Source organism: Balaenoptera physalus (genome assembly GCF_965194825.1).
Source record: "Balaenoptera physalus genome assembly, chromosome: 6".
NCBI classification, from domain to species: domain Eukaryota; kingdom Metazoa; phylum Chordata; class Mammalia; order Artiodactyla; family Balaenopteridae; genus Balaenoptera; species Balaenoptera physalus.
Genome location: NC_138885.1, coordinates 74,803,998 through 74,817,535, shown reverse-complemented (window position 1 = coordinate 74,817,535; position 13,538 = coordinate 74,803,998). Strand labels below are relative to the sequence as shown.

At 40.2% G+C, this 13,538-nt stretch overlaps 1 long non-coding RNA gene across 1 annotated transcript in view; it reads left to right on the top strand.

Moving 5' to 3' along the window:
* Positions 1–19: 19 nt before the first annotated feature.
* LOC309663225 overlaps positions 20–13,538 on the top strand; it is an 82,983-nt gene continuing 69,464 nt past the window's right edge. Inside the window, exon 1 of the long non-coding RNA XR_014265154.1 lies at positions 20–152. This is a non-coding gene — a long non-coding RNA (uncharacterized lncRNA). The remainder of the gene's footprint in view (positions 153–13,538) is intronic.

Sequence of the window (13,538 nt, the reverse complement as noted above, 5' to 3'; positions counted from 1 at the left end):
ACATGACTGCGCAGTCGAGATCATAAAAGGCTGTACTAATTCTGCTTAGTTCTCTTGCAACACTTACTGTCTTGTGCCTCCATCTGGGAACGCTTCCACCTAGACACCAACCACCACGCTGTGAAGAAACCAAAGCCGCAGGGAGGATACATGTAAGCGCTCTGGTCGACATTTATATTTTTGTACGTGATGTGAGAAAACTGTTTGGAAGAATCTGTTCTGAGGTGTTGCTGGGGATTATCTCTGGGAGGTAGGATTATATGTCACATCTTCACTCTTTACGCTTTTCTATTTTATACAACAGGCAGGTGTTCAGTTTATAATAAAAAAGTAGCTTCCAGAATAACAAAGAGAATTTTTTAAGTAATACTTTCTGTAAAAGTTCTTAATTTTCACACATAAAAAGATTGTTTTCACTCTCCCTTAAATTAGAGAGATTGAAATAGAATAGTTTTTTAAAGAACATGTTTTATCTTTTAATTAAGGACAGTCTTCTTTGGATGAGATCATTATTTTCATAAAAATATTGAATTTACCTCACCTATTAAATGCAAAAAAACACTACGTAACACTCTTATATTTACCTATAACAACAATATTACAGGAAAGACTGCAGGTACACAAAGGGCCTTTCAATATACTTGGCTGATATACGCAATATAATGCATAGACGCTACAATAATAATTGGAAAAAATCAGGAGAATCTTTGTTTTCTTGGAATTTCCTTGAAAAACAGCTATTATTTTCTTGGTAGCCTTATTGATTCTCTAAGCCATGGATGACAAATGGAATATAGCCTTACTTTTACTGTTACATAATTAAAACAGCATGAAAGGAAGGTGAGAGAAAGAGAGGGAATTAACAGGGCAGAAAATGAAGCTCCTTAAACTTTAAGGAACCTCACGTCTTTTACTCAGAAGAAAGGTTCAAAATATAAATGGTATTAAGTACTACAAAATGTGATCAGGCAAAGTATGAAGTAGGTTATGGTAATACTTGTCAATCAGATAAGACTTGAAGGAACAAGTTCTTTCCAAGTCCTTCCCAGTCTTACTTTTTTAGATGTTTTTCAAAAAAGAAACTTGAATAGACAACACATTTTGAAGAAAACAAAATAGGCAACAAATAACTCTCCAGCTAATAGCCCAACTGTAGTTTAGTTCTTTAAACTCTGTCATCAAATGCCAGATAGAGAGCAATCAACCTCCGTTACCCCCAAGATTTTAGATACAGAATTTTTCGAAACAGGGTTTGGTGAGTCACCTAAGATTGGTGACTTGTGATGTTATATAATTGATGTCAGACACAATTTGATAGTCATCAAAATTTTGGTAGACTCCTAAACCCTTTCATCCATATTACAGATATCAGGAAAAGCATTTTGTGTACTACCTTATTGAGAGACTATTTTAAATGATTGAAGACAGGAAAAGACTACACTCCTATTACAATGAAGCACTTTACTTTAAAACACGTGTAACCTTTTAAAGGGTACTCAGGCATAGCTAGTGGAAGATTACCAGGTAGATCCCAGCCAGCTGCTGCCACCACCCTAATTCTGACCCCTGGGGACCAGTGAGAATTCTGTTTCATTGTTCTCAGACTAGGGGCTTCTTCCAACCCGACACTGACCTTCTGTTGGTGCTTTGGTCTATCTCCCCCTCACTCCTTCATGCTTGGGCTGTCTCAGATAGTTTCTTACAACCCTGGGGCACAAACAGAAAATATGAGTTCCCCAGAGAAATTTCAGGAAGGGCCACCCTGTGTGTAAGGTTGTGATTGAGATGCTTCAGGTTTATCTTAATTCTAGAAGAATCCCATCTCAGAGTGGACAGCAAATCTTTATGCAAGAATCCCATCTCAGAGTGGACAGAAAATCTTTATGACCACGGTCTTTTCCAATTACAATTTGTGACAAAAATAGAAGTTGTTTTTTCACCTAACTTCTGTGATGATGTAGAAAAGCAGATAAGATTTTTCATTTAATGTTTGGTTGTTCTGGGAAATGTTTTAATAGCATCTTCTGCTCAACTCATTTGTACCTGCAAAGATTCTCAGAGTAATCCAATTTGAAATGTATACTTGTTTCCCCCACTATTGGAAAGTAGAGCGTTCCTATGAAAGTCTTCATAAGCTGAAATGATCTAAAGTAAAGAAGCAGTTACCATCAAATTTATATAAGAACATTTTTGAGCATTGCCAGACCCCCAAAATAACCTATTAAATCATACCAAATAACGCATAAAAAATTTTATTTCATGCACTACGATTGAAGTGCTTAATTACATCCATTTTTATGCTAAGCGTAACACCCCTGTGAGCTCTCTTAGGCTTTTGTGATATCTTAGGACACGTTTTGCTAAGGGATGCACAAAATAAATTGAGATAAAACACAGATGCTCAAACACAGTTCAAAGCTACGGAGGCTTGATGCTGAGTTGCTGAGTGTAGTTCCTGGGGAAGGAGCTTGGCGTCATTCTCTCTGCTCAGGGTGCGCGCTGCTGCTGTGATGGTACTCTGCAAAACAAACGTTGAACTGTGATTTCGCTTTTCGCCTATTTTCGTAGAAGCGAAAATCCTCTTTGGATTTCTTTTGGTTATCGAAAACATGTATAATACTATTGTAGGTCTTGAAGAAAAGCAGAGTGGTATAAAAGCGATCTTTCAGGTGGTGGGGTAAACCTGTGTACAGCTGAGTCATATCAAGTAAGAAATATTCTCAGAGTGTAATGGTACGTATGTTATTTTAATTAATATTAGACAACCTTGGATTGTCCAATATTAGCCCTTTCCCACAGAAATCCAGTCTCTTGGATTTCTGTGGGAAAGAGAGACAAACAGTACATACATGACCACATAAATCAACTCTAGAGATCGGTTCCTTTTTTTTTTTTAACTTTATGACTTTTTTTTTTTTACCTTAAACTGTCTATGCATGCATGTATAAACCTTGCATTAGAAATATTCCAAGGTGGCATAATTGACTAATTTGTTTCATCCCTTATCCCTAAATCTTCCTGCCTTTGGTAAAATGCTAATATTTAGGAGATTGCTTAAAAGGCAAGATACAGGGAAGACCGGAGGCAAATGTCTACATAAGACACAAATTGATTCATCAATCCCCAGAAACAGAAAGCTGGTGCTCATAGTAATTGATTTGACAAGCTTCTCAAAATCTTTTTTAACGAAAACGGGGTATGATTTTAAATGAAGTATGCATGTGATTTGTAAGTTTTATACAATATAAATGTCAGTGAGACTATGGTATTATATGAATGAATACTATATTCATATTGAGTGTATTTTTAATTTTTCAAGAAATATATTTGATTAGAACATCTCTAGAAGGAAGCCAATTATTTTCTATACTCTCAATGTCAGAAAAAGATCTGCTTTGCCAAAAAACCCTTTTCTTCTGACTTATACCTCAAGGAATGATTAGCTTAAACTGGCAGTTTAACACTCATCATTTTGCCTTTTTTATCATCATTATAAAACTTGACAAATGCTCTTCTTTACTTTTTCTGCTCACCTCCTGCTCACCTGCACACTTACTGTGTGAAATGCACTTACATATTTAGTATTTTATATATGTTCTTTTTGTTCCAACTTCCATTTAAGCAAAAATAGGTTCTTTATGAGATGACTGCAACTTTCGGCTTCATGTTGTTGCGATTAGCAATCTTCTGGTTCTAAGTAGACTCTAAAAAGGAATGTGATCCATTCTTGAGTGTTTGCCCAAGTTTCTCTGTGCAGCTTAGGCTTATTCATATCCACAAATAATCTTAAATAATGGAATATTAAAAACTAGAATAATTTACTGATTAAGATGAGTCATTTCCAGTAAAAGCAAACCTCTTTGTAAGAACATGAAACCTGTATTGAATTTCTCAGGGTGTTTGCCATAGCTTCTTGGTCATGTTGGTCTGTAGTGACTCTGGTCTGGTCTGTAAGTCAGAGTTGCCTATTGATCACATTTATTTCACAGCAACCTGTTATGGGGATCGTCAGTACTGTCCCATAGTATGTGTTTCTTGAGAGTTTAAAATATTATAAACCTTTTTTTTATGATTCCCTAGCCACCTAGTTTTAAAAGTATATGACTCATCACACTGCTTGTGTAAGATATGCACAATGATTCTGAAAGCAAAGAGATCATTCTTAATTCAGAAAGAATGAAATTTCAGCAGGTTGTCGTGTGCTAAGCCTTATTTTCCGGTGCAAATGATGAGTCATGGAGCAAAATGGATGATTAAGAGTAGTTAGTTAAGAAAGTATGATAAGGAAGTCAGCTTAGATCATCACCTGGCCCTTTAGAGAAGAAAGAAATTTAAAAATCTTATTTTCCAAGCACATCTCAGGCCATACACCCTCCAGCACCACTGAACTTCTTCTTTTATCTTGAATAACCCAATCCCTTACACAACACTGCGCCCTTTGTACACGAGGACACTTGCTCAGAATGTCCTTTTACCCCACCTTTGTTACTTGACAAATACCTCTTCATTTAGGACTGAGTTCAGGTGCCCCCTCCTCTGAAATATCTTCTCAGAATCCTCTGGGCTTTCAGAGGTTTTGTTCAGGCATTGTTTTCTGCCCTATTAAAAACTAATTATACTAATAATTAGTGTCATAGATGAATAATATTCATTGTCTGTATCTGCCCTCAAACAAGACACCTTGTCCCTTTCCCCAGACTTTACTCACCTGACATGGTGTAACAATCTTTTATCTTAGTCTCAGGGATTTTTCCCTTCGCATTGTATTATGACATGTTATTTCATTTTACTGCTTTATTTCGCCACCATTGTTCTTATATCCCACTTCATCTTGGATTCATTCCGTTTTGCTGAACTGTGTTCTTCGGTAAATTTTTTAGAAATGATTCATAGGTAGTAAACTTTCTAAGTCTTTGCATATCTAAAAATGCAAATGTTTGTTTTGCCCTCCCACATGAGTGAGTTTGGCTGGGTAAGGAACTCCAGTTTAATTTTTTTTTTTTTCTTTCAGAACTCTGATAATATTTCTCCATTGTCGACTTGTATCCAGTGTTACTGATTTTAATCGGGAGAGGACTCTCTCATAGGCTGTCTGACTTTTTCTCTTGAGAAACTCTTAGGATATTATGTGTATGTTTGGCATCCTAAGGTTACATTAGGGTGTGTCTAAATGTGGGTAGTGTTTTTCTATTCATGCTACTCAGAAACTTTTTGGATCTTTTCAACATTTTGAATGACTCACTTTCATGGTTAAGTTTCTTCAATTAGTTTGTTCTTCGGGGTTGCTATTTATATTTATAGTTGAGCATCTTTATCAAACAGGATTGTTAGAGTGTATTTCATCAGATCAAATGAGAACCTCTTTTATTGTTTTATGTTAAATTCTGAATATAGAAGATGCCTTAGATGTTTGGGAGGAGGGTCAGGCTGGGAACATTTGCAAGGTATACAAATAACTTTTATTTAGGGTCTGGGGGCTCCCCAGCCCTGCTGGTTGTTGTATGTTATCTGGCACACTGCCCACTCTGGGAGTATCCTGTGTCAGAACTCCCATTTCAGAGTGCCCCACCCCCAAATTTGTCCTGTGAGTGAAAGGAATCAGTGGTTCTCCTTCCTTCTCCCTCTTTGTGGATTTGGAAGTTCCAAGTTAGCTCAGGCTCTGCTTCCCTTCATCTTTAGCCCCATCCTTCATACAAGGGACTCCCCTAGGGAGGTAACTCACTTTGTATATGAAACAGTCTTGCAGGCTTCATCCTGGGGCAAATGCTGCTGCTGCCAACTGCTTTTGTACAGAGGGTGGAGGATGGGAGGGAGGAGCAAGCCAGCTGTCCCAGATTGTCCAAATGAAGTCTTTAATTAATTGCCCCACCTGCTCCTAGGGGTCCCTCCCTCTCTTCGATTTGTTCAGTCTGAGCACGGTGGTTCTCCGAGCTTCTTCAGGAAATGCTAAGACAATGTAGAGCCTGCCTTCTCCAGCAACAGCCCTTACATTACAGCTCTCTCTTTTCTGATGTCTCCAGCAAGATCATCCTACCTGCTCTTTACCATCAAAAAAATCCCTCAAAATTGCTGGTCTGTGAGTTCATCTTTTTTACTTAGGGTGTACAATGGATTTATTATCTATTATAATAGATAGATAATCATTTCTATGTATTTCAATAGAATTCCTGCAATTCCAAAAGGCACAGACGGGGAGCTAGAGCTAGATTCATACTTTTCATGAATATATTGATTGTACACTAGAGTAACTGTTCTCTGTTTACATAAGTCTCCCCACTAGAAAGTGACCTTGGCAATCCCCATTGTGAGCCCAGTTGTCTGTAAGTGGGGAGACTGCGTGAACAAGGGCACAGAAATTGAAAAACAGAAAGGCTTATATGGAAGAGAGAATTCTGACTGTTCTGTTAGTGGAAAAAAAAACCTAGAGAAACTGGTGAGGAGAGAGAGATGGAAATTTTTTGTGTGATAGTGAGGTTGTTCTTGTCCCTTTTCTGAGCCCCAGTTCTTCCATTTGGGAAAGAGAACATGGCTACAAGATGCCCAAGATGCTTTTCCTGTTTAATCACTTTGTGGTTCCGTGAATTAGGTATTGGAAATCAATAGACCTTACCAGACCACTGATCTTCTCACAGCATCCTACAGATAGAAGCCATATGGTTTGCACTCATCCTAAAATGAGTAGGACCAGACTTTGGTAAAATAGTGAGGAAATTATTCTTTGTATTATTCTTTTTTGTGTGGTTTATGAGAAGCGCTCTTTTCCCTTCAAACAATCCTCCACTGTTATCCTTGGTTCTCTCTCTTTCAACCACCAATTTCCCAATGATTTACTCTGGCTGATTCTACAAATCTCTGATAAGAAAAGTATTGGCTGATAAGGACTGAGGTAAGATGCTTTATAGAATTATATACAATTTTTTGAGGCAGCATTTAATAAAAAGAATTATCTTTTTATTTTTCAAGATTTTTTTTTCAGTTGTAAGGAGAAAAGCTAACATACAGATCATATGGTTGAACAACGTGGGGGTTAGGAGCGCCACCTACAATGGCCTCTGATTCTATAGCATGATTACCTAAATTAAAAGCAATTAATTGGCTACTGTAGAAGTTCTAAACATTTAAAAAGATAGAGTCATACCAGTAAAATGATACATAGCGACACTGATATTTGAGGAAGGGCACTGCTCAAAGCCTTCTCAGATTATAGCAGCCACCTCCCTCCTGCTCGCCATCAGGTTCAGCCTACAGAAAAATATAACTTTTTTTATAGTCTTATACATCTTCACTGATAATGTGTTTCTTTTCCCCCATTTGACACTAAAATAACTCATTTCTAATTCTTTACATTCACACAGATGTCAAAATATCTCCACATACTTCTACCAGGTGCCTCTATCTTAAATTGGAGCTAGAAAATTCTAGGCTGAAGACTAGCCAACATAAAATATTTTTTGTAAAAGATGTGGGTTCAGTTGATAGCATTAAATTTGCTCTATATAGAGCAAATTCAAACAGATATAGGAATGGACAATATAAGAGAAATCTTGTTGATTCAGATACATATGACTTAAAAATTTAAAAAACAAGTTTATCAGCTGAATAAATAAATAGTAATATTTAGCATTTATTTTATGTGTGGGAAGAGTAGTTATTCACCAATATCAACATTTCTCAAAATGCGGTTACTCGATCCAAGGAAAGTTTCTGCAAAATTTTTAGTTTTGAATTTTCAATTTAATGACCATTTAAAAAACAACCAACACACCCAGAATGGCTAAAAATTACAGACTGAGACTACCAAGTATTTTTCAGGATGTAGAGCAACTGACATTCTCATACACAGCTGGTGTGAGCTAAAATGACATAATCACTTTGGGAAACTATATATATGGCAATATCTAAAAAAGTATAATATATGCATAGTCTATGCAATCAACTCTACTCTCAGGTATGTATCCAAGATACCTCCCAGAAATGCAGATATTTGGGCCTCAAAATACACTTACAAGAAATGTAAAATAGCATTACTTATAATAGCCCCAAACTGGAAACAATCCAGTTGCCCATCAGCGCCAAAATAAATTGTGAAACAGCTGTATAATGGAATACTCCAGAGCAGTGAAAAAGAATGAACTGCCGTTAGATGCTACGACATGGAGGAATCTCACAATAAGTTGAATACAAAAGTCTGACACACAAGAATACATACTGTACAATTCATTTATATAAGACTAAAAAGCAAGCAAAACTATAATCAGGGAACAAGTTATCTTCTTAAAGGATCTATTGACTAGGAGGAGGCACAAGGAATACTTCTAGGGTGCTTGTATTATTCCATATCTTGTTGTGGTTTGTGACTACCCCTGGGACAAAGGCTACGAGCCTGCCCAAGTCCTGGCTCCATAGACATGGGTCCCCCACCATGCGCCCTCTCAAGTTTATGTCATTGCAGTGGATACAGATGGTGCTCCACCCACATCTCCTTGGATCTTCTTATGGAGCCGTGTTGGCTTCTATATGTTGTACTTTTGCCAGCTCACAGCTGCAATTTTCAGAGGACTCTCCTTTGGTTACTGGAGCCCCTTTGGCTGTACCTGCATGGAGCAGGAAGCGCCAGGGAGCTTATATCCGCCACAGGGTAGTCTGTGGCCACTGGCGGACTGGTGTGGAAGAGTGAAAGCCCAGCTCTTTTCCCTCAAGACAAGACAAACTCTCTGCACAACTACCTATAGGGTTAGACTAGGGCTGTGACTTGACCTAAAACTGCTCCCTTCCTTAGCTTCTTTCCCCTACCTGTCTAGCTTCTGCTACACCTCTACTGGCTTCTCCTGTGAGTTCTGCCTTAACAAATCTCTTGCCCACAGATTCTCATGTCAAGGTCATCCTCTAAGAATTGGACCCCAAACAGCCATATCGGAAATCCAGTATCACATGAATGTAGCTTTCTCTCCCCCATTCCCCTTCAAAATACTTAACACTTCCTTCCTTATTGCCCAGAGTTTATACCCCAAACAATCTGTTTTAGGGATTAAGGTCCTGAAAGGCTTCTATGAATTAAATGGAGACTAACTCAGGAGGCATGACTCATGAAGCATTCATTCTCCTCCCGAGTTCTTGGATCATCTTTACGATCATTGCTCTGAACTCTTTCTTGGGTAGATTGCCTATCTCCATTTCACTTAGTTCTTCTGCGGTTTTATCTTGTTCCTTTGTCTGAAACATGTTCCTCTGCTGCCTTATTTTGTCTAAGATGCTATTTGTATTTTTATGTATGGGTAGGTTACTTAACGTTTCCTGACCTTGGAGAAGTGGCCCTCTGTAGGAGACGTCCTGTGCATCCCAGCAGCGCACTCCCCTCTTATCGCCCAAGGTGTATGCTCTAGGGATTCCTCCTAAGAGCGCTGCATGGGTCCTTCTGTTGTGGTGGACTGACTACGTGGGTGGTCTGGTAGGCTTGGTTGGTTCCTAGTCTGGTTGATTGCCAGGCCCTGCCTGTGTGGATGTGGCTGGCTGCTGTTTAGCAGGGTCTGGTCATGAGGTGGGCCTGTAGAACCCTAGGGGGCCCTGGGCTAGTGCTGGCTCACTGGTGGGTGGAGTCAGGGTCCCAAAGACTCTGGGGCTGTTGCACCCCACCACTGGCAGGTGAAGCCAGATTCTGGGGTTGGTGACAGACTACTTGCAGGCAGAGATGGTTCCTGGAGTCTAAACTGCAGGGCCCAGGGATCCCAGAGCTTGGTTCAGATCGTTAAGGGGGCAGGGGCATGGTTCCTGATACAGTTGGTTACAGGGTCCAGGGTAAAGCTTGCGTTGGCCTGCTAGTGAGCAGGGCCAGGGCCCCGCTGGTCCCAGGGGTGGGTCTAGCCTGCATTGCAGTATCTTGTTTCTGGTGTCTGCCCCCTGGTGGGTGGAGCTGGGTCTTGGCCCTCTGGTGGGCTGGGATGTGTCTAAAGGCATGTGCAGAGACAGCTGTGGCTCTTAGGCTTTAGGAAGCCTGTCTGCTGATGGTGAGGCTGTGGCTCCGCCCAGTTGTTTGGCCTGAGCCTTCTCAGCACTGGCGTCTGCAGGCTGTTGGATGGTGCTAGGTCTTGGCACTAATGAGCCACCAGGAGTGTTCAAGCGGCTGGCTGTCCAGTGTTTATGTCCCCGGGGTGAGCCGCAGCCACGCCTCACCCCCGCCTCTCCAGGAGACTCTCCAAGACCAGCAGGTAGGTCTGGCCCAGGCGCCTGTCAGATTACTACTTTGCCCTGGGTCTGGGTGCGTGTGAGATTTTGTGTGCGTCCTTTAAGCGTGAAGTCTCTATTTCCCTCAGTCTTGCGGGGCTCTTGCAATCAAGCCCCACTGGCCTTCAGAGCCAGATGCTCTTGTGCCGAACTCCCGGGCTGAGGAGTCTGACATGAGGCTCAGGAACTCTCACTCCTGTGGGAGAAACTCTGCAGTATAATTATTCGCCAGTTTGTGGGTTGCCCACTATGGGGGAGGGGTAATGGGATTTGATTATATCGCGGGTGTGCCCCTCCTACTCATCTCATTGAGGTTCCTTCTTTATGTCTTTAGTTGTAAAAGATACTGTCTTTTTCATTGACGGTTGTTCTGCGTATAGTTGTGATTTTGGTGTGTTGGTGAGAGGAGGTGAGCTCAGGGTCTTTCTATGTCATCTTAACCTGCCAACTTCTCGTGAAGCATTTATCAATGATTTGCATTTTAGCAAAATGCAATAAGATTAGCAATGCAGTCATCTGACAGGACCCTCAGCCAGTAGGAGACCCACCCCTGGCTGGTGATTGTGGGTGCCAGGAATCATGTTCAGAAAAGGTCCAAAGCACAAGCCTTGCCTGGAAAGGAGAGCTGAGTGGGGCATGAGAGACATTCCTCAGGCTACAAGCAGCAATATTAGATTTCAGTCACCTGGGCACAGGAAAGGAAGACTCAAAACAGAAACAATTTTGAGCAGAAGACAATCTAACTTCATGAATTTCATCTAGGACTAGCCCTGAACTAATATTTATTAATTCTATGTATGAATGCATGTTGTGATTTAATAAATCAGGGGACTTATAATATTTTTAAGTGGTTGAGAATGGGGAAAATGACTACCTGTCCCAGATGAAACCAGTAAAGCTTCATGAATTGAGATGTCAAGAGCTCGCTTGGTAAGAGCACAGTTATCCAATGGAAAAACACATCAATTCTAATTATTCTAACTCAAACAGCTGATCAAAATTTATTTGGCCCAAAATCCATCTTAAGGTTTAGCAATATGAACAGCTGGTGGTATGAGCTTTAGAATTAATTACTGAGTGAGTCAATAATCATAAAATTATCTAACATATCAGATGGAAATTTCAAAAATATTTTAAATCTATACTCTCACAATTTCAATTTACTTATATCTAAAATTATCTTAAATTGGCCTTTTAAACAGTTTGTGCAAAAAAGAAAAGTGTTCATTATTAAGTGTTGACTGAATTGGAGTGAATGGTAATTAAAGTTACCAAAAGAACCTGTGACAAAAGGCAATGAACAAAACAAAAAATGTATAAACAACAATATGCATAGACAAAGCCTAGACTGAAGCATGCCAACATTTCAGTAGTGTTTATCTGTTTGCTAGGATTGAGGATCATTTTATTTTCTTCATCAGGAAAAGTGTTGTTTATGAAAAACATGATGTGTAAGATCCTCTCTCCAATTCAAAGTTACCTGAAATAAAGGCTTAGTGGGTGACTGTCACCTAGGCATGGGCATGCTATGAAAGCACATTATTATGAAGGCTTGTGTGAATTAGGTAGAGAGATTTACTTTGATCTCTTTGAATTACCATATACTACCTAGAAAACATTTCAAAATAAGGGAGCATTGCAGACCAAAATAGAACTGTTTTTGTTGGTAGTGGTGAGATTAAACAATCAGCCATTTTCCTAACATCTATTTCCTTGATGGACAAATACTAAAAGGGAGGGGATAAGCACATGTAAACACACAGTCACATGACCTTTACCTGGTAGAAAGGAAAGTATATTTATTTATTTATTTTTAATTTATGGCTATGTTGGGTCTTCGTTTCTGTGCGAGGGCTTTCACCAGTTGTGGCAAGTGGGGGTCACTCTTCATCGCTGTGCGCGGGCCTCTCACTATCGCGGCCTCTCTTGTTGCGGAGCAGAGGCTCCAGACGCGCAGGCTCAGTAATTGTAGCTCACGGGCCCAGCCGCTCCGCGGCACGTGGGATCCTCCCAGACCAGGGCTCGAACCCGTGTTCCCTGCATTAGCAGGCAGACTCTCAACCACTGCGCCACCAGGGAAGCCCGGAAAGTATATTTGTGCAGGTCTCCCTTAAGTAACTGCTCAATGACTCCCTTGCAGGTTATAAATACCAGCCAACTTCAAGGCATGGTAAAAGAAAAAAAAAGGAACAAATTTCAGAGAAAAAGCATAGCTGATGAGAACAGAATTCTTATCGAGGGAGTTTTCAGTTAAGAAGTTTCCATCACATTGAATGGGATCAGATGTGAACCCATGGGACTGTTTATTTCATACTTGGCATTTACTGTGAGTCACACCTTTTATCTGAGCATCTTAGAATATTTTATAAACACAAAACTTCAGTAACACCTGCAATATTTTTTGCTTTATAAATGGACTAATAAGTCATCAAAGAGCTTGTAAAGTTGACAGTCACCTAGGATGAGATTGATTCTATATCAGTACCTCTCCCGGTGATGGCCCTCAGTTAGGGTTTGAGAACTCTACAGCTTCAACTGTAGAACACTCTGTAACATGAAACCCATGTCTTTAACTTTTAAAGATAATTTTTAAGGAGATGTCTCTAGGAAGAAAATCTCTATATATGCACACATACAGATAAATATCATCTACCTATAAATATAGATACTAAGATATACATAGAAAGGGTTCATAACCAGTAAAGTAGCAGTAAATTGATAACAGGCATTGAAGGTGGAGCCTGGCTCCTGACCATGAACATCTACCTTTGTTTACGTAGCTGAGAACAAAATGGGGGAGTCTGTAAGCAACAAATAGAAAGGTGGAAGGCTTGGGATTTTTTTCCCTAGCTCCTTTGTCAGTTGTGATCTTCCTGACATCTCTTAACCTTTGTTCAGAGGTTCCCAAACTTTCTTGGTTCGTGATTCCCCGAGGTCTCAGTAAATTTTTCACTGGGCTCCTAAGGCAAAAGAAATACCTAAGAGTTCCATTTATTAAGTAGTTTGGTCTGAACAACTAATAATAGTAGTTGGCGTGATGTCCAACAGACGGCGCTGTGCTTTCCTCGACAACGTTCTGCCCTGGGGACTCCTGGGCACCTGGACTCAGTTAGGGACGCACCGCTCTAGACCATCTGTGAACGAGGTGGCGCGAGGGGCAGAACTGGCCTTGGGGGGATTTGAAAAGGGACTCCATGGAGGTATCTTTCTCTCATTATAGGAACTCCAGGTGAAAGTGCCTATTGCTGCCTTTCGAGCCTGGTGACTAGCGTGCCCACCCTAGTAAAGAGGGGAACAGCGCGTCTCTCCTACACAGA